Source organism: Chiloscyllium punctatum, chromosome 33 (genome assembly GCF_047496795.1).
Source record: "Chiloscyllium punctatum isolate Juve2018m chromosome 33, sChiPun1.3, whole genome shotgun sequence".
NCBI classification, from domain to species: Eukaryota; Metazoa; Chordata; class Chondrichthyes; order Orectolobiformes; family Hemiscylliidae; genus Chiloscyllium; species Chiloscyllium punctatum.
The window spans coordinates 33,429,427-33,455,340 of NC_092771.1; the positions used below are offsets into that span (position 1 = coordinate 33,429,427).

At 45.3% G+C, this 25,914-nt stretch overlaps 1 long non-coding RNA gene across 1 annotated transcript in view; it reads right to left on the reverse strand.

Moving 5' to 3' along the window:
• Positions 1-1,628: 1,628 nt before the first annotated feature.
• The window catches only part of LOC140458598 (uncharacterized), a 29,707-nt gene continuing 5,421 nt past the window's right edge, over positions 1,629-25,914 (reverse strand). The window contains exons 4-5 of the long non-coding RNA XR_011953597.1: positions 4,198-4,327; positions 1,629-2,422 (exon numbers count right to left, since the gene is read on the reverse strand). This is a non-coding gene — a long non-coding RNA (uncharacterized lncRNA). The remainder of the gene's footprint in view (positions 2,423-4,197; positions 4,328-25,914) is intronic.

Sequence of the window (25,914 nt, forward strand, 5' to 3'; positions counted from 1 at the left end):
GAAAGAATTCATTGAAATCTCTCACCTGCGGAGACATTAGTGCATTCCCACCGGGGAGAGGCCATTCACCTGCTCAGTGTGTGGGAAAGCATTCACTCAGTCCTCTGACCTGCTTAAACACCAGCGAGCTAACTCTGGGGAAAGGTCATTTACTTGTTCCCAGTATGGGGGGAGATTCACTCAAATGCAGCACCTGCGGAATCCCCAGTGAGCCCACACAGGGGGAGACGCCATTCAGATGGTCAGTGTGTGAGAGGGGATTCAGTGATTCATCCTGCCCCACTGAGACCCCAGGAGGTTCACACTGGGTAGGAGCTGTTCACCCCTCTGTGAGACAAGGGATTTGCTGCATCTTCAACACGATTGAGAGCCCAGTGAGTGCTCACAGGGAAGTGGTCATCCCCCTGCTCCGTGTGGAATGCAGGACTCTGAATCTGATGTTACTGTTCAGAGTCAGGAGTGGACCTTGTACATGATGACACTGCTGGAGTATTAATGTTGGTGTTGTTAACCACATTAACTGGGCTGGAGGTGACTGAACTTACATTGCCATTTTCTGAACCTCAGGATGTCTCTCTGAGCAGTAAGTCTCCACAAACAGCAATGTGACAATAAACAGGGACCATCTGTTTTGATTTAAATTGTAACTGTAGCACTGCTGCTTCACAGCACCAGGTACAAGGTTGGCCAACGGCCTGTGTGGAGTTCCCACATTCTCCCCATGATAGTGTGGGTCCCCTCCAGGTGCTCTGGTTTACTCCCATCGTCCAAAGATGTACAGGTTAGGTGGATCAGTCGTGCTAAATTGTCCACAGGATCCAGGATTGTGCAGACTAGGTGGATCAGCCATGGGAAATGCAGTGTTACAGTGATAGAGTGCTCTGGGCGTGATGTTCTTCGGATGGTCGGTGGGGTTTGATGGGCCAATGCTCTCCTTCCACACTGTTGGGATTTTATTCTATAATTGAGGATAAAGGCTACACAGTAGAGTGCCCTTGGAGCAGGAGCATGTGGTGTGCATCAATGCTCTCGATGCCTTCAGATAGAGGTGGGCACCGCAGGGGATATAGTGCTTTATCTCCACCGCTGCACCCTCTGCACAACTCTACTTTGATTTAGTCCCTTCTCACTCTGTCACTTGTAATGGTTTGCGTGGCCCATAATGGGCTTTGTTTGGAAATATTCAATTGGTTACGCAAATGGTTTACTGCTGGCGATTATATGTCTAGATTAGAGTGGTGCTGGAAAAGCACAGCAGGTCAGGCAGGATCCAAAAAAGCAACGTTTTGGCAAAAGCCCTTTTCCAGCAACCATTCTAATCTCGGCTCTGGTTTCCAGCATCTGCAGTCGTCACTTTTGCACTGCTAGTGATTATATGCTAACCAAAAGCAAAATGGTGTAATGATGATTTTGATGGTGGGAATGTTGCTGTGATCACATTTCTGGGTCGGACAAATAGGGGAAAAGAACGCTTCACAGCTCACAGAACGAGAACTGAAAAGCAGTTAAATCAAACCAAAGGTTCAGACAGGGAGGGAATATTTCCCTGGAGTTTGAGAAGCTGGAAAGTGATGGGGTCCGGGAATAGACAGGATTGTATTTTACAAAGGATGAAAGCTTTAAAACTGTTATATTCAGACAGTTCAATTTATTTTCTTTAATTTTATTTGCTGTGCAAAAAACTTTTACCACATTTTAAAACCAAAATTTACAGACCTTGTGTTAAAGATAAATGTTAAATAAAATCCATCAAACCATCCCTCACTGAAGACTGTTGTGGAAGTGCAATCTCCTGGAGAATCCCTGCCCCCTTCTTCCTACCCGGGCTCCATGGCTATCTTCATACCTGGGAGATAGCAGCAAGAGGAGACCATTCAGCCTTTCAATCCTGCTCCACCATTCAATGGGAAACAGCTGACCATCCAGCTCAGTCTCCTGCTCCTGCTGTGTTCCAATCCCCTTTCATGACTTTATCTCGAAGAACTATATCGAAGTCCTCCTTTAGCTTCACTGCCATTTGTTCCAGTGGCGTTGCGGTGTTACTGTGTGGGTATAGGCAGGGGTAATGTGATGGTGCTGCCTCCTGGAGGACGCACTCAGCATCCCTCATCATCCTGCAGTAACATCAACTGGATTTCAGCAACGAGAGATAGAAACCATTCCCAGGATATGGGCATCACTGGCTCAGCCAGCATTTATTCCCCATCTCTAGTTGCCCTTGAGAACATGGTAGTGAGCTACAGTCTTGAACCATTCACAGTCCATTTGGCGCAGAGAGAGACGGACAATGCTGTGTGAGAGTGTTGTACAGAATTTTGTCTAAGTGATTGTCTGTCTTTGGTTCTTCAAATGCTGGTTAACTTAATCACGATCTGCGCATGATTTTGAGATTTCAGTCTGCAAATCTTCACCATCTAGCACCCTGTATAAAGGAATATGTACTGATTAGAAATTCAGAGCAGACAATTCTAGTTTCTCTGGAATATCTTTTTCCCCTTCCTTCCCCCAAAGCTGTAGCCCTCCAGCCCATTTACTCTGTCCCACCATTTTGCCTCTGCTACCCCCTAATGTACACCCTCCACATTCTCATGGAGTTACTGATAAGACCATAAGACATAGGAGTGGAAGTAAGGACATTCGGCCCATCGAATCCACGCCACCATTCAATCATGGCTGATGGGCACTTCAACTCCACTTACCCGCATTCTCCCCGTAGCCCTTAATTCCCCGAGACAACAAGAATCTATCAATCTCTGCCTTGAAGACATTTAGCATCCCGGCATCCACTGCACTCTGCGACAATGAATTCCACAGGCCCACCACTCTCTGGCTGAAGAAGTGTCTCGGCATTTCTGTTCTGAATTTACCCCCTCTAATTCTAAGGCTGCGTCCACGGGTCCTAGTCTCCTCACCTAATGGAAACAATTTCCTAGCATCCACCCTTTCCAAGCCATGTATTATCTTGTACGTCTCTATTAAGTCTCCCCTTAATCTTCTAAACTCCAATGAATACAATCCCAGGATCCTCAGCCGTTCCTCATGTTAGACCTACCATTCCAGGGATCATCCGTGTGAATCTCCGCTGGACATGTTCCAGTGCCAGTATGTCCTTCCTGAGGTGTGGGGACCAAAACTGGACACAGTACTCCAAATGGGGCCTAACCAGAGCTTTATAAAGTCTCAGTAGCACAATGGTGTTTTTATATTCCAACCCTCTTGAGATAAGTGACAACATTGCATTTGCTTTCTTAATCACAGACTCAACCTGCATGTTGACCTTTAGAGAATCCTCAACTAGCACTCCCAGATCCCTTTGTATTTTGGCTTTACGAATTTTCTCACCGTTTAGAAAGTAGTCTGTGCTTTTATTCTTTTTGCCAAAGTGCAAGACCTCGCATTTGTTCACGTTGAATTCCATCAGCCATTTTCTGGACCACTCTCCCAAACTGTCTAGATCCTTCTGCAGCCTCCCACTTCCTCAGTACTACCTGCCTGTCCACCTATCTTCGTATCATCGGCAAACTTTGCTAGAATGCCCCCAGTCCCTTCATCCAGATCATTAATATATAATGTGAATAGCTGTAGCCCCAACACTGAACCCTGCGGGACACCGCTCGTCACCGGCTGCCATTCTGAAAAAGAACCTTTTGTCTCAACTCTCTGCCTTCTGTCAGACAGCCAATCCTCAATCCATCCCAGTAGCTCACCTCGAACACCATGGGCCCTCACCTTGCTCAGCAGCCTCCCGTGTGGCACCTTATCAAAGGCCTTTTGGAAGTGTAGATAGACCACATCCACTGGGTTTCCCTGGTCTAACCTACTTGTTACCTCTTCAAAATATAAACAGATCCATGCCACCACTTCCCATCCCTGGTTAGACTCTGCACCCTTTCTGGGTTCACTTTCTTTCCCATCAGTTGCTGCAAGTCAATAATGTAACAGCAGAATGAAACAAAAGGAAACAGAAAGGGAAGTGACAAATCCTGGACAGAAGAGGAACCTTCAGTCTGGGAGAATGGTTCAGATCTTTCTTTGTTTCCCATTAGTTGATTCTCACCATTACAATGAATTGGAAATAGAGAGTGGTCGTACATGGGTGTGGTGACACTTTGACCCTCAACTGATCAATACTATAAGTAGATGCATTCCTCCTCCAGCCAATCACAGTGTGAAATACTTTCCGCAAAGTATACTGACACAAAGCACATGCTCCAAAACCCGCCCACATTCTGTACATATACAATGCTGAGTTTCCCCGCACACGTGTGGTCCCTGCTTCAGGGATTGTGGGAGTTGTAGTCCCCATGAAGCCACTGGAGCCCTGTCTCTGGAAAGTGAATGAAAAGTGTGGACTGGAGGGTGTTGTGCATAGGATCCCCATTCAAACACACAGAACATATGGAATGTCACTGGGTTTTACTGAGACAACTGCTTCCATAACCTGATTTTCTGATGTAAGGAATACAGATTCAGCCAACTGGGGCGTGGGGTGGTTAATAGGAGGAGCAGATTTTAAGCAGAGATGGCTCAATGCTTAGCATTGCTGACTCACAGCATCAGGGACCTGGATTTGATTCCAGCCTTAGGTGACTGTGTGGAGTTTACACATTCTCCCTGTGTCTGTGCGGGTTTCCTCTGGGTGCTCCAGTTTCCTCCCACAGTCCAAAGATGTGCAGGTTAGGTGGATTGGCTATGCTAAATTGTGCACAGTGTCCACGAATGTGCAGGTTAAGTCATTAACCATGGGAAATACAAGGAATGGGTGATTCTGAATGGGATGCTCATTATAGGGTTGGTGTGGACTCTGCACTATAGGGACTCTATTCTATTCTCATGAAGAAAAATGTACTTGTCGCGATGTGCTGTGAATCTGTGGAATTCCCTATTCAAAATGTGGTGGATGCCAGGACAATGAGCAGATTTAATGCAGAGATACAGCTGTTTAATTTGCAATGAGTTGAAGGGTGAGAGAGAGCAAGCAGGAAAATCCAGCTGAGACCGAGGTGAGCTCAATAATCATGGTATTAAAAGGTGGAGCTGGTTCGAAGGGCTGCATTGCCTCTCCTGTGCCCAGGGCTTATCTTCTTACAGTAATAACTGGAAAGCTGAATCCAAAACTCACTACCTTCACCAAAGGATATTTTCAGAAAATGCAGGATAGTCAGGTGGATTAGCGTTCCAAACTTAGTGCGGAAGAATGTAGGAGATAATGATTTTGCAATTTTTAAACTGAGGGGAGTTAAAAATCACAGTCCAGCAGGTTTAATTGGATCATGATGAAGGAGCAACGCTCCAAAATCTAGTTGTGCTTCCAACTAAACCTGAGGGACTATAACCTGATCGAGATTTTTAACTTTGTACACCCCAATCCATCATCGGCATCTCCAAATCATGTAAACTGAGGGGAAACAGTGATTTATGGTTTTAGACTGTGTAGTACATTCACACAGTCCAGAATATTCTGTTGTGAATATCTATCCTGTACTTTATTACAAAGTCAAGGTCACTGATAATGAAAACCAAAACACCAAGGTAACATCACCTCACCTTGTAATCTGATAAAAGACTTGTGATAAGTCTGGTTGAACTTAGAATACAATTGGAAAGCGGGAAGATTAAATCCAATCCTAAGATCCTGTGCTTAAACAAAGGAGACTACAATAGGATGAGGCAGGAGTTGGCTAATGTTGACTGGAAGCAAAGACTTGACCGTGGGATAGTTGACAGACAGTGGAGGAATATCAAAGAATTTTTTTCAAACTGCTCAGCAAAAGTATACATCATTGAAAAGGAAGGACTGTCGGAAAAGGAGTAATCTGCCATGGGTGGCTAAGGAAATAAGGGAGTCTATCAAACTGAAATAGAAAGCATACAAATTGGCAAAGACCAAAGAGAAACGAGGAGATTAGAAAAACATTAAAGATCAACAGAAAGCTAGATGGGATTGGGGGAGAAAAGCGATTAGTGGCTCTCCCCAGGGCCAGAATAGCTGTTTACACTGCTAGAGGGGAACCTATTGTGTGGGGAACACATGGCCTCTGTAACGATTACCATAGAGATAATCCTGATTAAGTTAAAAATCCCAGCACACTCCAAAAGCTTGTACTTCCAAATAAACCTGTTGGACTAGAACCTGGTGATGTGTGGTTTTTAACTTTGCCCACCCCACTCCAACACCGGCTCTTCCACATCAGAATCCTGACAGACAGCCCCACTGAAACTGAACTGCCTGTCAGATACCTGACTGAGCCACAGGTGTGTGGGGGAGGGGTATGTGGTTTAACCACAAAGTGTTGAGCTGAACTCTACTTTTTAACTGCCATTGCCATGGAGATAATATTGAGAGACAGCATCCATTCAAAACTACAAACCACAAAGGTATAAGAATGGGAGCTGTACATCGGACAGGCAGGGGGGTTACCTGATGCTGCCTGGAGGTGTCCTGCATGTACACTATCCAAGTAACTGCCATGTCTCATCAATAACGACTCAAAGAAGACCTCTCAGAGTTCTGTACCTAGTTATTCCTATTCAGCAGGGTTCAGGAATATGAGCACACAGCAGACAGGCTTCACAGTGGAGGATACGAAGAACATGCCAGTAATTGATGAGACTGAGGAAGGCGAGGACCAAGAAATAACCATTATCGTGAAAGAGTTAGAGCTGGGTAAGCTAATGGAGCTAAAGGTAGATAAGTCTCTTTTCCCTGATGGAATACATCCCAGGGTGCTACCAGAGATAGCGGGAGAAATAGTAAATATACTTGCAGTCAGAGTCCTACAGCAGGGACAGGCCCTTTGGCCCAAACTGGCCCATACCGGCCAAAATGTCCATCCATGCGAACCCCATTTCCATGCACTTGGCCCATCTGCTTCTGACCCTTTGCTATGCATGTGTCTGTCCAAATGTCTTTTACATGTTGATAATATACCCACCTCAACCACTTCCACTTGCAGCTCAGTCCATATACATACCACCCTCTGAGTAAAACAGGTGCCCCTCAGGTTCCCTTTCATTCTTTCTCCGATAACTGTAAACTGATGCCCTCCACTCCTTGATTCCCTGGGCAAAAGACTGAGTGCATTCACCTTTCCCAGGCCTGTCATGGTCTTATAGACTTCTAGAAAAGATCCCCTCACTGTTTCCTCTGCTCTAAACAAAAAAATAATCCTCGCTTGTCCAACCTCTCAGACCCCTGAGCCCTGGCAAAAATCCTTGTAAATTTCATCTGCACTTTTTCCAGTTTAATAACTGAAACCTACATTACGTTCATCACATTTCCAGTGTCTCCCCACGTCGCTGGAACCGACGTGACAACGCCAATGGATTACAAGCCATGATTGAGAATTAACTCCTTTACAACAATCCCGTTTTCATCGTTTGTTCCATGGTGCAGGTATCCTTGTGTCTTTCTGGTTGCATGGTTAATGAAAACTTGTCCTCATACAAAACAAATCTGTAGCTTAATTGTTTCTGCGAAATGAACCATGTTTTTCAGATTATTAAAAACAAATGAGAACTCTGTCCACATTCACCACGCTAACGGGACTTGGCTGTGTCTCAGTACTTTTCCCAGTCACACTGACATAGGAAATATTCGCCCACGGACAAAAGCCTTTCCTTCCACATGAATGTGGAGTTTGCACAGTCTTTCATTGTCTGCGTGAGTTTCCTCCGTGTGCTCCGGTTTCCTCCCACCATCCAAAGACTGACAGTGCAGGTCAGGTGAATTGGCCATGCTAAATTACCCAGAGTGTTAGGAGCTTCTGTCAGAAGAAATAAGTCTGGGTGGGTTGCTCTTTGGAGGGTCAGTATAGACTGGTTGGGTCGAAGGGCCTGTTTCCACACTGTAGGAAATCTAATCTAATCAAATCAATGAGGCTGACTTGGACCCTCCAGGGTGTTGATGAATCCTCCCCCAACCTCCCAGGGTTTCCTTCCTGGTCAGACCCACATTGTTTTTTTTCCCCAATCTGGAACCTCTTATTTATTCCCCCCACTCCGACCTCTGATGAGAACCATCCTGCACACACTGGACAAATCATATCTGGTTGAACGAAAATGAACCAAATTAGAACTCTAATTACAGGCCCACCTCTGTCCCTCTCCATAACATTCTTGAATCTTCACAAGAGTTCTGATAACTTTCTGCAAAATGCTTCCCTATTGATACTTTGACCACTCATCAGGAAACCAGGGGAGGGGCCATTCCCCTGGGTCCTGCTTTCAGAGGGAGGAAGCTGCCAATAACAGATTAATCCCACACACCCACAGCCTCCCTGGCACTGACCCATACTGCACATATGCCAACAATTGGCCAGCATTGTGTCCGCGCACTGGTCTCCCCACCTACAGCACATGCTCCAGATTGCACAGGAGCCTGGGTGATTGACAGCAATTGCTGCCCAATAGAGTGGAGGGGGTGGGCTGGAGGACTGGGGTAATGGGATTGTAAACAATGAATGAATGTGGAGGACACTGAGGGATGGATAGGCCAGTGAGGGACAGGAATAGTGCAGCAGCAGGTGGGGATCCTGGACAAACTGAGCAATGGGAGAGTCTGACAGGAGAGAAACTACAGGAAGGTTCTGTTTGGAGGCTCAGGCAGGGACAGCTGGGAGACATTATGGCCTGGCGGCTTGGGCACGTTTTCCAATTGGCCTCTTCAAAGATGCTGTTACTCAACTCTGAACCCGATCCTCCTGGTCCAGAGGTAAGGACACTACCACCATTTCTTGGTGGGCTAGTGGAAAGAAGGGAAGATTTTCTCAATCTCACTCACATGGAAACTCCATGAGCTCCTCACACTTACTGTCTCCGGTGGGGATGGAGGAGACAGAGCAGATGGGAGGGAGTGAGGAATATAGGGACTGCCTTTCAAAAGGAACTCATCTGTGTTGGTGATATCAACAAGACTCAATACACAGTCACTAACACAAAGCTGGTGTACGTGAACTTTATCCAAAATATTAACACCCATAACTGGGTGACACAGACCCCAATGTACAGAGTTAAGTTCTGGATATTAATAACGGCTTTGTGTGTGAGAAATTACTTCTCATGAACTTGAGTCAATTTTTTTGAAGTAACAACAAAGTGGATTGATGAGGGCAAAGCAGTGGAAATGATCTACATGGACTTCAGTAAGGCGTTCAACAAGGTTCCCCATGGGAGACTGGTTAGCAAGGTTAGATTTCATGGAATACAGAGAGAACTAGCCATTTGGATACAAAACTGGTTCAAAAGCAGAAGACAGAGGGTGGTGGTGGAAGGTTGCTTTCCAGGTTGGAGACCTGTGACCAGTGGGGTGTCACAAATGATTGGTGGATCCACTAATTTTCATAACTTATATAAATGATTTGGATGTGAACATAGAAAATATTGTTAATAAGATGACATCAAAATTGGAGGTGTAGTGGGCAGTGAAGAGGATTTTCTCAGATGACAACAGGATCTTGATCAGATGGTTGAGGACTGGCAGATGGAGTTTAATTTAGGTAAATGTGAGGTGCTGCATTTTGGAAAAGCAAATATTAGCAGGGTGTATACACTTAATGGTAAGGTCCTCGGGAGTGCTGCTGAACAAAGAGACCTTGGACTGCAGGTTCACAGCTCCTTGAAAGCAGAATCGCAGGTAGATAGGATAGTGAAGAAGGTGTTTAGTATGCTTTCCTTTATTGGTCAGACCACTGAGTATAGGAGTTGGGAGGTCATATTGTGGCTGTACAGGACATTGGTTAGGCCACGCTTGAAATATTGCGTGCAATTCTGGTCTCCTTCCTATCAAAACAATATTGTGAAACTTGAAAGGGATCAGAAAAGAATTACAAGCATGTTGCCAGGGTTGGAGGATTTGAGCTACAGGGAGAGGATGAAATCTCTGTTTCCCTTGGAGCGTCAGATGTTGATGGGTGACCTGATAGAGATTTATAAAATCAGTAGGGGCATGGATAGGGTAAATACACAAGGTCTTTTCCCTGCGATGGTGGAGGAGGCACGATGGGGGATGGGAGACAGAGGGGAGAGACCGAGAGGGGAGGGTGACGGTTATTTTGTAGATCTACAACACAACCCTGTTCCTGTTTTCTCCCCATCCCCTTCAATCCCTCTGAAGGGCTCAGAACAAGTGCACAGTCCCTGGAAAGTAGAGCTTCAGGGTGGCCAAGTGCTGAAAGTTGCATTGGGGACACTGACCTATATTGATCTGTGCACTTATCAATAAATGGACCTGGGTTCAATTCCACTGTCCTAGATTCATGTCTGTGGCCACAGATGCACCTGTCTCTGACCCTGACTACTGCATCCCCTGTCACTAAAGTTCTGCCATTCTCCTTCCTCCGTTCTGGGCAGCGGAGCTATCTGTGGTGTCATGAACCTGGCTGTTGTTGATTTCCCCCGAGAGTCCACCCCACCTGTTCCCCCTTATAGCATCCCAAGCGGTGCACAATATCTGTTTGAGAAGGGGAATGATCACTGGGAAGTCCTGTACTTCCTTCCTGAGCCTTTTATTTGATCTGATGGTCACCCATTCCCTTTCTGCCTGTGTAACTCTCACCTGCAGTGTGACTAACTCACTAACCGTGCTGTCCATAACATTCTCAGTATTGCAGATTCTCAACAGTGAGTCCACTCTCAGCTCCAGCTCTGAAAAGCAGTTTCCCAGTAGCTGCAGAAGGACACTTCCTGCACACGCAGCCATCAGGGTGACTGGAAGCGTCCCTTATTTCCCACATTGTACAAGAGGAGCATACCACAGGTCTGAGGGCTCCTGTCACGTCTCTCTAGTTTCAGCTAATTACTCCCATTAAGGGAATTTAAATGAGTTAGCAACCTTTCTTCACTTCAAACATTTCCATTATAATCAAAAGCCCCAATCCTTACTTAAGCTGACATTTTATACCTTTAAGCACTTTAAAATAACTCAGCAGGTATCACTTACAAACTGGCTGTTCCCATTGTGATCATGTGAATTTCTGAATGGCCTGAACTAAAACTGAAGCTGTGGTTCACCTTCCCCCTGTCTCCCATCGCTCTGTTTCCACCCAACTCCAAAACACACTCATTGAGCCAAGCAGCACTCGCAGTGCAGCCCTGTCATTTTCATTGTCTGCTCACACCTACACTGCCCTTAGCCTCCTGTCCTGTTCCAATGCATCTCAATGGGAGCTCAAGAACAGCATCTCATCTTTCAATTCAGCCCTTTGTAACCTCAGAGTCAACATAGACTTCTGCAGTTTCTGCATGAACAGACAGTTGTCAGAATCTGGAACATTCCACCTGAAATGGTGCTGGAATTTGAGTCCATAAGGGATTTTAATGAGAAGTTTGTAGGGAATTGAAAATAAGGAGTTTAAAGGTTAACATCATGAAGTGGGTGACTGGGACCAAATTTGACAGTTCCTACAAAGAGACGAGGTGTAATTTAGATAAATCTGTGCTCCCTCTCAGGGCAATATCTCCTTCCTCAGCTGCAGAGAACAAACCCTAAGGGTGATCCAACCACTAATTTGAACATCTTTCTACTTTTTGCTTGAAAAATAACAGATACTTTCCCACAGACAGTACAGACACACCTTTCTCCTTCCACAGTTAAATGTCAATGGTATTCAGATAATGATGACCCTGCTGACGATAGAAAATTGTTTTTAAGATCCCTGTCTCAATTATTCTCAATTAATATCCAATAAAATGAATTCAAAAAACAAAGCTCACAGTCAATGCAAGATGAATAGTGAAGGCAAACACTTCTCTTGGTATGTGTTTGGTATGCAAATGCTCCTCTACAAATCACCCCTCCCCCATCCAGGAAGAGGACATGTCCATGTGCCTCGCTGTACCTTGCCCCAAATAAAGATGGTGGCCATAACCCAGGACCTACAACCGCTTGAAGGCCACAGCCATTTTCCCATTTGCTGTAAACGTGGGACCAAGAGTTTCTAATTCAGGCCTAACTACCTGTTCAGGGTCTAATTAAAACCTCCCAGTCTAAACCGGATCCAACTCCCCGTTCCCGTTTCCTCCTCCTGCATACACCAAGGGTCATACTAGGTCCAGTGACCTTTCTTCAGGACCGATGGCAGCTGGGAAAATTAGAATCCCTACAGTGTGGTAACAGGCCATTCGGCCCAACAAGTCCACACCCACCCTCTGAAGAGTTTCTCAACCAAACCCATTCCCCGACCCTATTATTCTACATTTCTCCTGACTAATGCACCTAACCTATACATCCCTGAGCACTATGGGAAATTTAGCTGGGCCAATTCACCAAACCTGCATATCTTTGGACTGCAGGAGATAGGGTTTAAAGAGTAAATAATAGGTGGGGACAGAGCCTAAAAAGAGACAGGAAAGACAAAGGAGTGGATAACAATCTGGTTGGGAGGGTGCATAGCTGTTAATGGTGGGGACAGGAACCTGTGTCTGGCAGCATGTCAGTGGAGGTGCTGGAAATGGCAGCTGATGATCTAGGTTCTGCTGCAAAACAGATCCTGAGCTTACAGTTGCCTGTCACTTTAATACACGAGTCTGTTCCCTGGCCAACGTCTGTCTCATGCTTACTGCAGTGTTCCAATCAATCTTGATGCAAGCTGGCAGAACACTCCAGAAACATACCAAAACACCCCGTATTTCAAGGACTGCAATTTCCCCTCCCATGTGGTCAACAATACTCTCCAGTCCATCTCCACCACTTCCCACACCTCTGCCATTGAACCACACCTCTCCAACTGCAATAAGTATAGAATCCCCCAGTTCTCACCTTCCATCCAGATACAATACATCATCCTCTGCCATTTACACCACCTACAATCAGATCCCACCAGAGGTATATTTCCCTCTCCCTTCATTTCAGCATTCCACAGAGACCATTCCCTGTGAATTCCAAGTCAGATCCATGCTCCCCAACAACCCCACTCCTAGCCCCTTCACTTGCCAATGCAAGAGGTGTAAAACCTGTGACCACACCTCCAAAGGACCCTTCCACATCCAGAGATTTTCCTGCACATCCAAACACCTCACCTATTACGGCCTTTGCTTTCAATGTGGTCTCCTCTCCACTGGGGAGTCAGGACACCAACTTGCGGAATGTTTCAGGGAACATTTCTGCGATGCATGCACCAACCAACCCGACCATCCTGTGGCCGACCACTTCAACTTCCCCACCCACTCCACCAAGGACATGCAAGTCCTGGGCCACCTCCACCACCAAATCCCAGCCACCCGACGCCTGGAGGAAGAAACCTCATCTTCCACATTGGGACCCATTAACCACAGAATCAAGGTTTCCTCATCTCCCCTCCCCTGCCTTATCCCAGATCCAACCCTCCAACTCGACACCACCCTCTTGAACTGCCCCACCTGTCCATCTTCCTTTCCAATTATCCACTCCACCCTCTCTCCATTACATTCCACCTACATCAACCTATTGCCTTCCTAGCTCCCTACCCACCAACCCCACACATCCCTCTTATTTATCTCTCAGCCCTCTTTCTACTCACCATCCCCCTCCAATCCCGGCATTCCTGATGAAAAGGAATATGCCCAAAACGTCGATTCTCTTGCTCCTGAGATGCTGCCTGACCTGCTGTGCTTTTCCAGCACTACACGTTAACACAAGCTGGAAGAACAACACCTCATCTTCTATTTGGGGACCCTGCACCCCTCTAGCCCCAGTATCAAATTCAATAATTTTAGGTCCTGAACTCTCCAAGTTCCTAGCGCCCTAGCCTCTTAACCCACACACCAGGCCTTGTTATTACAGCCTGCCATTACACATTACCTATGGTTAGCCACTAACAGTCCCCATAAACAGCTATTCACCCTCCCCCAGCCAGATCGTTATCCACTCCTTTGTCCAACTGCTCCCAGCTCTTTGGACTCTATCACCACCTATCATTTACTTAACCCCTACATTCTGCATATAAACCGACATTTCTTTTCAGTAACATCAGTTCTGAGGAAGGGTCAGCAGATCCAAATATTAACTCTGATTTCTCTTCACAGATGCTGCCAGACCTGCTGAGCTTTTCCAGTCCCTTTTGGTTATTGTATGAGATTTACAACATCCGCAGTTCTTTTGTTTCTAATTTACCAGGAATTTCTAATTCAGGTCTAGCAGCCTAAAACCGTGCATTTATAAACCCGCCCAGTCCACAATAGCTCTATTTCTTCCCCAGACTTTGCAGTCTCTCCCACTCCCTTCACACTCACTAGGTCCCCCCCTCACCGTGACACTGCGACTGCACAACTCATGGCCACATATTGGCCTGCTGGACCCACCCCAATTCACTCCCATTGGCTGGAGGATCACGCCACTTCTCCTATTGGTCTGAAGCTGCTGTCAATCACCCAGGCCCCATTGTGACATGAGTGGGCTCCTCCCAAAAGCATCAGATGCTGAGGGATGACCTCATAGAGCTTTATAAAATCCTGAGGAGTATAGATGGGAAAAATAGACAAGGTCTTTTCCCTGGGGTGGGGGAGTCTAGAACAAGAGGGTGTAGGTTTAAGGTGAGAGGGGAAAGATTTAAAAAGGGACCCGAGAGGCAACTTTTTTCACACAGATTGGTGCATGTATGCAATTTTCTGTTCAGGGAAGTGATGGAGGCTGGTGCAATTAGACCATCTGGCATCTGGATGGGTATGTGAATAGGAAGGGTGTAGAGGGATATGCGCCAAGTGTTTGCAAATGGGACTAGATTAGGTTGGGATATCTGGTCGGCATGGACCAGTTCGACCAAAGGGTCTAATTCCATGCTGTATGTCTCTATGACTCTGCCCTGGGACGAACGTCATCATTCACAGTGAATGGGGCAGTAACACAGAGCACAGGGATTTGGGGCTATTCAGCCCATTGAGGCTGTACTCTCCCCCTCTGGAGATGGTACCACTCTATCCCAACTCACTTCCCATTTGTCTGTAGCCCTCCAAATCCTTCCTTAAAAAAGTTAAATTCCAAATTTGTTTTGACAATAACTACTGAATCTGCATCCAGCTGTCGGTCAAACTGTTCCAGATGCTCAGAACTTAGTGAGTAAAATAATCTTCACATTTTTAACCTGCATTATTTGCCAGTTACCTGAAGGTAGTTACTAAAAATTGTGACGTTAATAATTTCTCCCTCTGCCTCTCTGTAAATTAAATATCCTGGAAACAAATCTGCTCCTGGTCAAAATCACTGCCTAACCTTCTCAGCTCCAAGGAGAATTATCTGACCTTCTGCTAACTCTCCATAAAACAGAAACCCATCTTAATTTTATTAGTGCCATAAAGATGTACAGCAGAGAAACAGACCCTTTGATCCAACTTGTCCATGCTGACCAGATATCCTAAATTAATCTCATCCCATATACCAGCTCTTGGCCTATATCCTTCTAAACATTTGCTAATCACATATACCATCTCAGAGGCATAATTGGGTAATTGTACCAGCCTCCACACTTCCTCTGGCAGGTCATTCCATACACATACCATGTTCAGCTGGAAAACATTGCCCCTTAGATCCTTTTGAATCTTTTCCCTCACACCTGAAGCCTGTGCCCCCAAGCTTTGGACTCTCATATCCTGGGTATAACACCCTGGGATTTCACCCTATCCATGCTCCTCACAATTGTGTCCAATGCTCTAGGGAAAACAGCCCCAGCCTATTCACCCTCTACCTATATAGCTCAAACCCTCAACCCGGCAACATCTTTGCGGATCTTTTCCGAACCCTTCCAAGTTTCACAATATCATTCTGATAGCAGGGAGACCAGGACTGAAAGCAGAATTCCAGAAGTGGCTGAATCAATGTGCTGTGCAGCCACAAAATGACATCCCAACTCCACTACTCAATGCACTGACCAGTAAAGGCAAGGACACCAAACACCTTCTTCACTACCCTGCCTATGATTCCACTTTTAAGGAATTATGAACCTGCACTCCAAGGTCTCTTTGTTCAGCAACATTCCCCAGGACCTTCCCATTAAGTGTATAATTCCTACCCTCATTTGCTTTTCCAAAATAGAGCCCCTCACATTTATCTGAAATAAACTCGATTTGATAATCCTCAGCCCATTTGATTGAAGTCCCATTGTACTCTGAGGTAACCTTGTTTGCTGTCCAGTGCACCTCCAATTTTGATGTCTACTGTAAACCTACTAACTATACCTCAATATATTTACATCGAAATCACTGATATAAATGACGAAAAGCAGTGGACCCAGCACTGATCCTTACACCATATTGCCTATCACAGGCCTCCAGTTTGAAAAGCACTACCCTCAGTCTCCAACCTTCCAGAAAATTTGTATCCAAATAGCTGGTTCTCTCCATATCTCATGGTGTCTAACTTGCTAACCAGTCTGTTATGTGGAACCTTTTTGAAGGTCTTTCTGAAGTCCAAGTTCGTGATTCATGTACAAAGCCATGCTGACTATCCCTAATCACTTATTGCCTTTCCAATTATATATAAACCTGTCCTTCAGAATTCCTTCCAACACCTTGTCTGCCACTAACCTCAGGCTCACCAGTGTATTGTTCCCAGCCTTTCCTCATCACCTTTCTCAAATAATGGCGCCTGTCTTGCAGCACCTCACCTGTGGTTATCGGTGATAGAAATATCTCAGTGAGGGGCCTGGCAATCACTTCCCTAACTTCCCAAAAAGATTTGGGATACACCTGATCAGATCCCACAGATTTACTCAGCTTTATGTAAAAGACATCCAGGACAACCTCCTCTGTAATATGGACAGTTGTCAAGTTATCACGATTTATTTCTCCAAAGTCTCCAGCTTCCATATCCTCTTTCAGTAAAAGCTGACATGAAATCCTCGGATAGTATCTGTCCCACTTTCTGTGGTTCCACAGACAGCCTTGTCGATCTTTGAAGGTCCTTTGAAGATAGGTGGAGTTGTGGACAGTGAGGAGGGCTGTTGTCGGCTGCAGAGGGACTTCGATATGATGCAGAGCTGGGCTGAGGAGTGGCAGATGGAGTTCAACCCTGCCAAGTGTGACGTTGTCCATTTTGGAAGAACAAATAAGAATGCGGAATACAGGGTTCTTGGTCAGGTGGAGGAACAGAGGGATCTTGGGGTCTATGTTCATAGATCTTTGAAAGTTGCCACTCAGGTGGATAGAGTTTGTAAGAAGGCCTATGGAGTGTTATCGTTCATTAGCAGAGGGATTGAATTCAAGAGTCGTGAAGTGATGTTGCAGCTGTACAGGACTTTGGTTAGGCCACAGTTGGAGTACTGTGTGCAGTTCTGGTCGCCTCACTTTAGGAAAGATGTGGAAGCTTTGGAGAGGGTGCAGAGAAGATTTACCAGGATGTTGCCTGGAATGGAGAGTAGGTCGTACGAGGATAGGTTGAGAGTTCTCGGCCTTTTCTCGTTGGAACGGCGAAGGATGAGGGGTGACTTGATAGAGGTTTATGAGATGATCAGAGGAATAGATAGAGTAGACAGTCAGAAACTTTTTCCCCGGGTACAACAGAGTGTTACAAGGGGACATAAATTTAAGGTGAAGGGTGGAAGGTATAGGGGAGATGTCAGGGGTGGGTTCTTTACCCAGAGAGTGGTGGGGGCATGGAATGCGCTGCCCGTGGGAGTGGTAGAGTCAGATTCATTGGTGACCTTTAAGCGGCATTTGGATAGGTACATGGATGGGTGCTTAATCTAGGATAGAAGTTCGGCACAACATCGTGGGCCGAAGGGCCTGTTCTGTGCTGTATTGTTCTATGTTCTATGTTCTATGTTCCCTATTCTCTGCCTGGTTTCTCTTTTGTCCTTAGTATTTTGTCGAATCTCTTTGGATTGTCCTTAAACCTCTTTCCCCCCCAAAGCTATCTCATGTATCATTTTTGCCCTCTTGCTTTCCCTCAAGTGTACTCCTACTGCCCCTATACTCCGAGGGATTCACTCAAACCCAGCTGTCTGAACATGCCATATCACTCCTTCATCTTTTTGACCAGACCCTCAATTTCTCTGGACACACAGCATTCTCTACACCTACCAGCCTTGGCCTTAACAGGAACATACTGTCTATGTACTCTTGTTGTCTCATTTTCACAGGCCTATGGAGGCAATGGCAGATGACGACATGGAAACAGTCATTCTCAGTAAAGAGGTAGGGTTGGGAAAGATAACAGCCCAAAAGTACATGGGTCTCCTGGCCGTGATGGAATGCATCCCAGGGGACTAAAAGAGATGGTGAAGGGTCCATTGTCCTTCCTTGCTGGAGGGTTCGTTATGCTGCAGCTGTACAGGGTGCTGGTGAGGCCACACCTCAAGTACTGTGTACAGGTTTGATCTCCTTACTTCAGCAAAGATGTACTGACACTGAAGGGGGTGCAGAAGTCGGGAGTTGAGAGGGTTGGTGTATGTGGAGAGACTGAATAGACTGGGACTATACTTGTTGGAATTTAGAAGAATGGGAGGTTGTATTGGAAAAAATAAAATTAAGAAGGGAATAGATAAGATAGAAGCAGGGAGGTAATTTCCATTGGGGGGTTGCGGGTGGGGGTCAGCCTAGAAAGCATAGCGTCAAAATAAGGGGGTATCTGATTTAGGACAGAGTGGAGGAGGAACTTGTTCAGCTAAAGGGTTATGAATCTGTGGAATTCCCTGCTGAGTGCAGCAGTTGACGTTATCAACTTGAATGTCTTTAAGACAAAATGTACATTTGCAAACAGGAAAGGAATTAAGGGTTATGGTGAGAGAGCAGGAAAGTGGAGCTGAGGCCATGAAAAGATCAGCCCTGATCTTATTGAATGGCAGTGCAGGCTCGAGGGGCCATGTAGCCTACTCCTGCTCCTATTCCTTCTGTTCTTATGTTCCCACTTTCCAGCCGTCACTTTTCCTGGGGGTTGCAAAGAAATATTGAAAGTTCTCGCCTTGTACCGTCAAAATTCACCTTTGTCCAATTTTGAACACCAACTTCTAGATCTGGTCTATTATTTTCTGTAACTATTTTAAAACTAGTAGAATTATCATCAGAGAATCACAAGTGTGGAAGCAGGCCATTCGGCCCATCACATCCACACTGACCCTTAGATCCTCCTACCTTACCCCTGTAACGCTGCATTTCACATGGCCAATCCCCCGAGCCTGCACACCCCTGAAAACTATGGGTAAGTTCACATGGCCAATCCATCCAACCTGCACATCCCTGAACAATATGCGCAATTTAGCCTGGATTATCCACCCAACCTGCACATCTTTGAACTGTGGAAGGAAACCCGAGCACCCGGACGAAACCCACACAGACAACCTCAATAAGGTGATCATCCTGTTCTTATTTCCCAGTTCCACCTTAGTAATTTCACTGGGTGAACTCCCATGAATATCCTCCCCAAGCACAACAATAATGTTATCCCTAATCTAAAACACCATTCCACCTTCTCTCTTATCCCCCTTTCTATCCTTCCTCTTACATCTATTCCCTGGAACATTAAGCTACCTGTCCTGTCCAACCTAAGCCACGTTTCTGTAATACCCACTATATCCCAGTCCCATGTTCAAAACCATATCTTAAGCTCATCTGCTTTCCCTATCAAACCTCTTGCATTGAAATAAATGCAGTGCAGTGCTATCAAAAGGACAGACTGATGGGCAGAGGGGGTGGGATGGCCCTGTGGGTGAGGGATGACGTTCAGTCGCTTGCGAAGGGGGAGACACAGAATCAGGAGATGCAGGTTCAGATTGGAGGGTGGCTAATGTTGTCCCAATTTTCAAGTCAGGTGGGAGAGAGAAAACAAGGAATTATAGACTGGTTAGCCTGATGTTAGTGGTGAGAAAGATGCTGGAGTCAATTATATAAAATATTATGGCTCATTTGGATAGCAGTAATAGGATTCGTCAGAGTCAGCATGGATTTACAAAGGGGAATATACTGACTTGGATTGAAAATTGGCTGGCTGACAGGAAGCAAAGAGTAGTGATAAACGCTTTCTTTCGGAATGGCAGGCAGTGACTAGTGGGGTACCACAAGGTTCAGTGCTGGGACCGCAGCTGTTTACAATACACATTAATAATATAGATGAACGTATTAAAAGTAATATTAGCAAATTTGCTGATGACACAAAGCTGGGTGGCAGGGTGAAATGTGAGGAGGATGTTATGAGAATACAGGTTAACTTGGACAGGCTAGGTGAGTGGACGGATGCACAGCAGATGCAGTTTAATGTGGATATATGTGTGGTTATTCACTTTGGAAGCAAGAACAGGAAGGCATTTACTATCTATAAGGAGTCAAGTTTAGTAAAGGGGAAGTACAATGAGATCTAGGTATTCTTGTACATCAGTCAATGAAAGCAAGCATGCAGGTACAGCAGGTAGTGAAGAAAGCTCACTGCATGCTGGCCCTCATAACAAGAGGAATTGAGTATAGGAGCAAAGAGGTCCTTCTGCAGCTGTACAGGGACCGCACCTGGAGTATTGTGTGCAGTTTTGGTCTCCAGATTTGAGGAAGAGCATGTGGCTATTGACGGAGTATTGGATAGGTTCATGAGGTCAATTCCCAGAATGGCGGAATGATCATATGGTGAAAGATTGGAGCGACTGAGCTTGTATCCACTTGAGTTTAGAAGAATGAAAGAGGATCTGATAGAGACCTACAAGATTATTAAAGGGTTGGACACTCTGGAGGTAGGAAGCATGTTTCCACGGATGGGTGAGTCCAGAACCAGAGGACACAGTTTAAAAATAAGGGAGAGGCCATGTAGAACAGAGTTGAGGAGAAACGTCTTCAACCCAGAGAGTAGTGGACACATGGACAGTGGAGGCCAAGTCTCTGGATACTTTCAAGAAAGAGATGGATAGAGCTGTTAAAGATAATGGAATCAAGTTTACGGAGATAAGACAGGAACAGGATACTGATTGTGGACAATCAGCCATGATCATGATGAATGGTGGTGCTGACTCAAAAGGCAGAATGGCCTATTCCTGCACCTATTGTCTATTGTACCTCGTCAGTCCTACCTCATTCTGTGTCTTGCCCTTGCCTGTCTAACTTCTCAACTGTACCAGCCTCAGACTTACCTCCTTTCTCACTATCTCTTTAGGTTTATCCCCATGCCCTCACTGGTTTAATGCCTCCCGAGTAGCACTAGCAAATCTCCCTGCTTGGATATTAGACACCTTCCAATTCAGGTGTAATCCATCCTTCTTATGCACGTCAATTTTACCCCAGCAGAGATTCCAATGATCCAAAAATGTGAATCCTTCTCCCCTGTATCAGATCCTTAGCCATGCATTCATCTGCTCTACCCTGCTATTCTTACTCTCACTAGCATGTGGCCCCAGGAGTAATCCAGATATTATTACCCACAAGGACCTGCTTATTATCCTCCAGGCTAATTTGCTATATTCTCTCATCAGGACTTCATCCTTTTCTCTTATGTCATTGGTTCCAGTATACAGCGAACTCCCACTGATGATTCTCCCCTTTCAGAATATTCTGCACCCTCAGAGCCATCCTTCACCCAGACAGTAGGGAGGTACCACCCCATTCTGATGTCTCACTATTAGCAACAGAAACTGCAGTCTGTGCTGCAGACTAGAGAGCCCCCTATCACCATCGATCGTGTGGAACCTGATATACCTCACATTACACTAGTAACTTGGCTCTCAGTGCGATATTCCCCTGAGTCTGTGACCCCTGACGCTTTCCAAAACAGTATATTTGTTTGAGATGGAAATAACCACAGGAGACACCTGCACTACTTGCCCTCCACTCCTCCCTTTCCGAGAGGAAACCCATCTACCTGACTGGATTGGCAGTTTTCCTACCTTTCTGAAACTGCCACCTATCACACCCCCCGGCTCCTGTAAATTCTTCATTACCTTTAACCATCACTCCATCTGATCTATGAAATCCTACAGGATTTGCATCCTCACTTCCTGCAGACAAACAGGATCATTGAAACTTTCCTTAATCTCCTAAATCCAACAGGAAGAACACATCACTGTACGAATGGCCATCTCTGCACCTTAACAGTCCACAGACCCAGAAAAAAGCACACAGTCTTACAGCTTTACAAAACACTATTCTAGAATAAATTAGTACCAATATTTTACATTAAAAAACTTAATCAAAGTATCATACGATGTGTACTTAAAGAGATAAACCATCACCCTACTGAATGTTGTAGCTTTACTAAAAAAAAAACAAACTAAGATTTATCTTTGAAGAGACTGAAACCCACTGAGCTGAGAGTCACAGATGAACAGCACGAAACAGAACCCTTGGTCAAATTTGTGCATGCCGACCAGATATCCGAACCTAATCTTATCCCTCTCGCCAGCACCTGGGCCATATCCCTCTAAATCTTTCCTGTCAAGTATCCAAATGCCTTTAAAATGCTACAATTGTCAGCCTCCACCACTTCTGGCAGCTTATTCCATACATGTACCACTCTCCTCGTGAAAAAGTTGCTCCTTCGTTCCCTTTTATATCTTTCCCCTCTCACCCTCAACCTATGCTCTCTATTTCTGGACTCTCTTACTCAGGGAAAAGACTTTGTCTGTTTACCCTATCCATGCTACTAATGATTTTATAAACCTCAACGGAGGTCACCCCTCAGTCTCTGATGCTCCAGGGAAAGAAAGCCCCAGCCTTTTTGCTCTCTTCCTGCAGCTCAAACCCTGGCAATATCCTTGTAAATCTTTGTTGACCCTTTCAAGTTTCACAACATCCTTCCGATTGATGGAGAACAGAATTGCACACAATATTTCAAAAGAGGCCTAACCAATGTCCTGTACATGACCTTCCAACTTCTATACTCAATGCTCTGATCAATAAAGGAATGTATTCCAAACACTTTCTTCAATATCCGATTTACCTGCAACTCTACGTTCAAGGAAATATGAACCTGCACTGCAAGATATCTTTGTTCATCAACACTATCTAGGAATTTGCCACTAAATGTATCAATCCTTTTAAGATTTGCTTTTCCAAAATGCAGCTCGTCACATTTATCTGAATTAAACTCCATCTGCCACTTCTCACCCGTCTGAACAACATCCTGTTGTAATCTGAGGTAACCCTCTTCGCTGTCAACTATACCTCCAATTTTGGTGTCATCTGCAAACTTACTAACTATACCTCCTATGCTCATTTAAGAAAGAGTTGGATAGAGCTCTCAAAGATAGTGGAATCAAGGGTTATGGAGAGAAGGCAGGAACAGGATACTGATTAGGAATGATCAGCCATGATCATATTGAATGGCAGTGCAGGCTCGAAGGGCTGAATGGCCTACTCCTGCCCCTATTGTCTATTGTCTAAATCTGAATCATACATATAAACGACGAATAGTGGACCCAGCACTGATCCTTGCGGTATTCCACTGGTCACATGCCTTCACTCTGATAAACAACCCTCCACCACCACCCTGCCTTCTACATTTGAGCCAATTCTGTATCCAAACAGCCAGTTCTCCCTGTATTCCATGAGATCTAACCTTGCTAACTCGTCTTCGCTGGGGAACCTTCTCGAGCGCCTTACTGAATTCCATAGATCATGTCCACCTCTCTGCCCTCATCAATCCTCTTTGATACATCTTCAAATAACTCAATCAAGTTTGAGAGACAAGATTTCCCACGCACATGTCATGCTGACTATCACTAATCAGTCCTTGCTTTTCAGAATACACACGCATCTTGTTCCTGAGGATTCCCTCCAACAACTTGCCCAGCATCAATGTCAGGCTCACCGGTTGATAGTTCCCTGGCTTGTCCTTACCACCTTTCTTAAATAGCGGCACCATGTTAACCAACCTTTAGTCTTTCGGAATCTCACCTGTGATAATCGATGATACAAATATCTCAGCAAGAGACCCAGCAATCACATTCCCAGCTTCCCAGCAGTCTAGGGTTCACCTGATCAGGTGCTGGGGATTAACCAAGCTTTACAGGTTACAAGACACCCGGCACATCCTCCTCTGTAAGATGGATATATTCAACATGTTGACATCTATTTCCCCACATTCTATATTGCCCATGTCCTTCTCCACAGTAAACACTGATGCAAAATATTCAGTTAGTATCTCCCATCTCCTGCTGCTCCACGCATCGGCTACCTTACTGATCTTTGAGGAGCCCTATTCACTCTCGAGTTACCCTTTTGTTCTTAATGTATTTATAAACATCATTGGGATTATTCATAACCCTATTTGCCAAAGCTATCTCATGTCCCCTTTTTGCCCTCCTGATTTCCCTCTTAAGTATACTGGGTTTTTTGGGATATTTGGATTGAATAAATGCATAATATTGCATCGTGATAAAACAAACAAGGGCAGACTTACACTAATAAAAACAGGGCCTCGAGTAGTGATATGGAACAAAGAGGCCGAGGGGTTCGGGTCTTTCAAGTGTGTGTCACATGTAGACAGGGTGGTTAAGAAGGTGCTTAGCACACTTGCCTTCATTGCTCAGACCTTTGAGTACAAGAGTTGGGACATTATTTTGGATGTTGGGGAGGCCATTTCTGGAATTCTGTGTCCAGTTCTGGTCATGCTGATATCGGGAGGACATTATGTAGTTGGAGCGGATTCAGAAGAGATTTACCAGGATGTTGATGGGAATGGATAGTTTGAATTATAAGCAGAGGCTGGATAGGCTGCGACTTCTTTCACTGGCGCGCAGGAGGCTGAGGAGTGACTTTATTAGATGTTTCTCAAATAATGGAGGGTTGGTATCAGTGATGTGAACAGCAGGTGTCCTTTCCAGGAAGGGACGCGATTCAAGACTGGGTACATACCTTTTAAGGTGTCAGCAAAATGGCTTTAAAAAGGCGTTTGGGAATTTTTTAAATTTTTGTTCAGACAATGGTTTATGTGTGGAATGAACTATCAGAGGAAGTGGTAGTTGTGAATCAGATTACAATTTTAGAGTGGCACAGTGGCTCAGTGATTCGCACTGCTGCCAGGACCCCAGGTTCGATTCCAGCTTTGGACAACTGTCTCTGTGGGACTTGAACATTCTCCCAGTGTCTGCATGGGTTTCTGCCAGGGGCTCCAGTTTCCTCCCTAATGAGAGAGCAGCCCTATGATCTGGTAAATCAATGCTGCCTTTACCTTTTACACAGTGATGCCACTGTATCTCTGGGATGGGGAGAGGGAATGCTGAAGGTAGTGGATGGGACACCACTCAGGCACAGTGCTTTGTCCTGGAGGATGTTCACTTTCTTTAATAGTGTTGGGGGCTGCACCCATGCAGGCAAGTGGAGAATGTTCCAACACAATCCTGATGTGCGCCTTATAGAGAGCAAATTGACACTGGGGAATCAGGGGTTTGGGGAAACTGAGGTGTTCTCCTTATAGCAAAGGCAATTGAGAGGAGCTGTGACAGAGGAAGGTACACGTTATAATAATAAACCTTATACCCATCAGCTCATTATACAAGGATTACAGGACACACATTAAAGATTTGGAAAGATTCAAAGTAGAACTTTTATGCAGCAAATGGGATTCAGATGGAATACAATACTCACACACAATGTAAATATCCAGGTGCTGATGAATTGACTAATTCAATCAGAGTTTGGTGTCACAATGACTGAGATTACCATCTGAATGTCCACCTGCAGTATCCTGTAATAAAAAAATTATAAAATCTATCACTGTCAGTTCAGGTTAGAAACTCGCACCATCCCCTCCTCCTGGTCCAGGATGACTGGACACATTACCCCTTGTGGAGGTCAACAGTCAGTTCAGGTGGAAATCTATGTGGGTTTCTAGGAGTTTCCACCTTGTAATTTCATGTGACTGAACAGGGCAGATCTTTGACACATGGGACAGAATATTCCAAGAGTCAGTGAGATGTGGAGAGCAGGATTTGCTTCTTTTTTTTTCCTTCCGTGCTGCCGCTGTGCCTCATCAATAAGACATGGGGGGTGAAAGGTTTATGCAGCTCGATGGGCAAGTTGCCTCCATTCTGACCA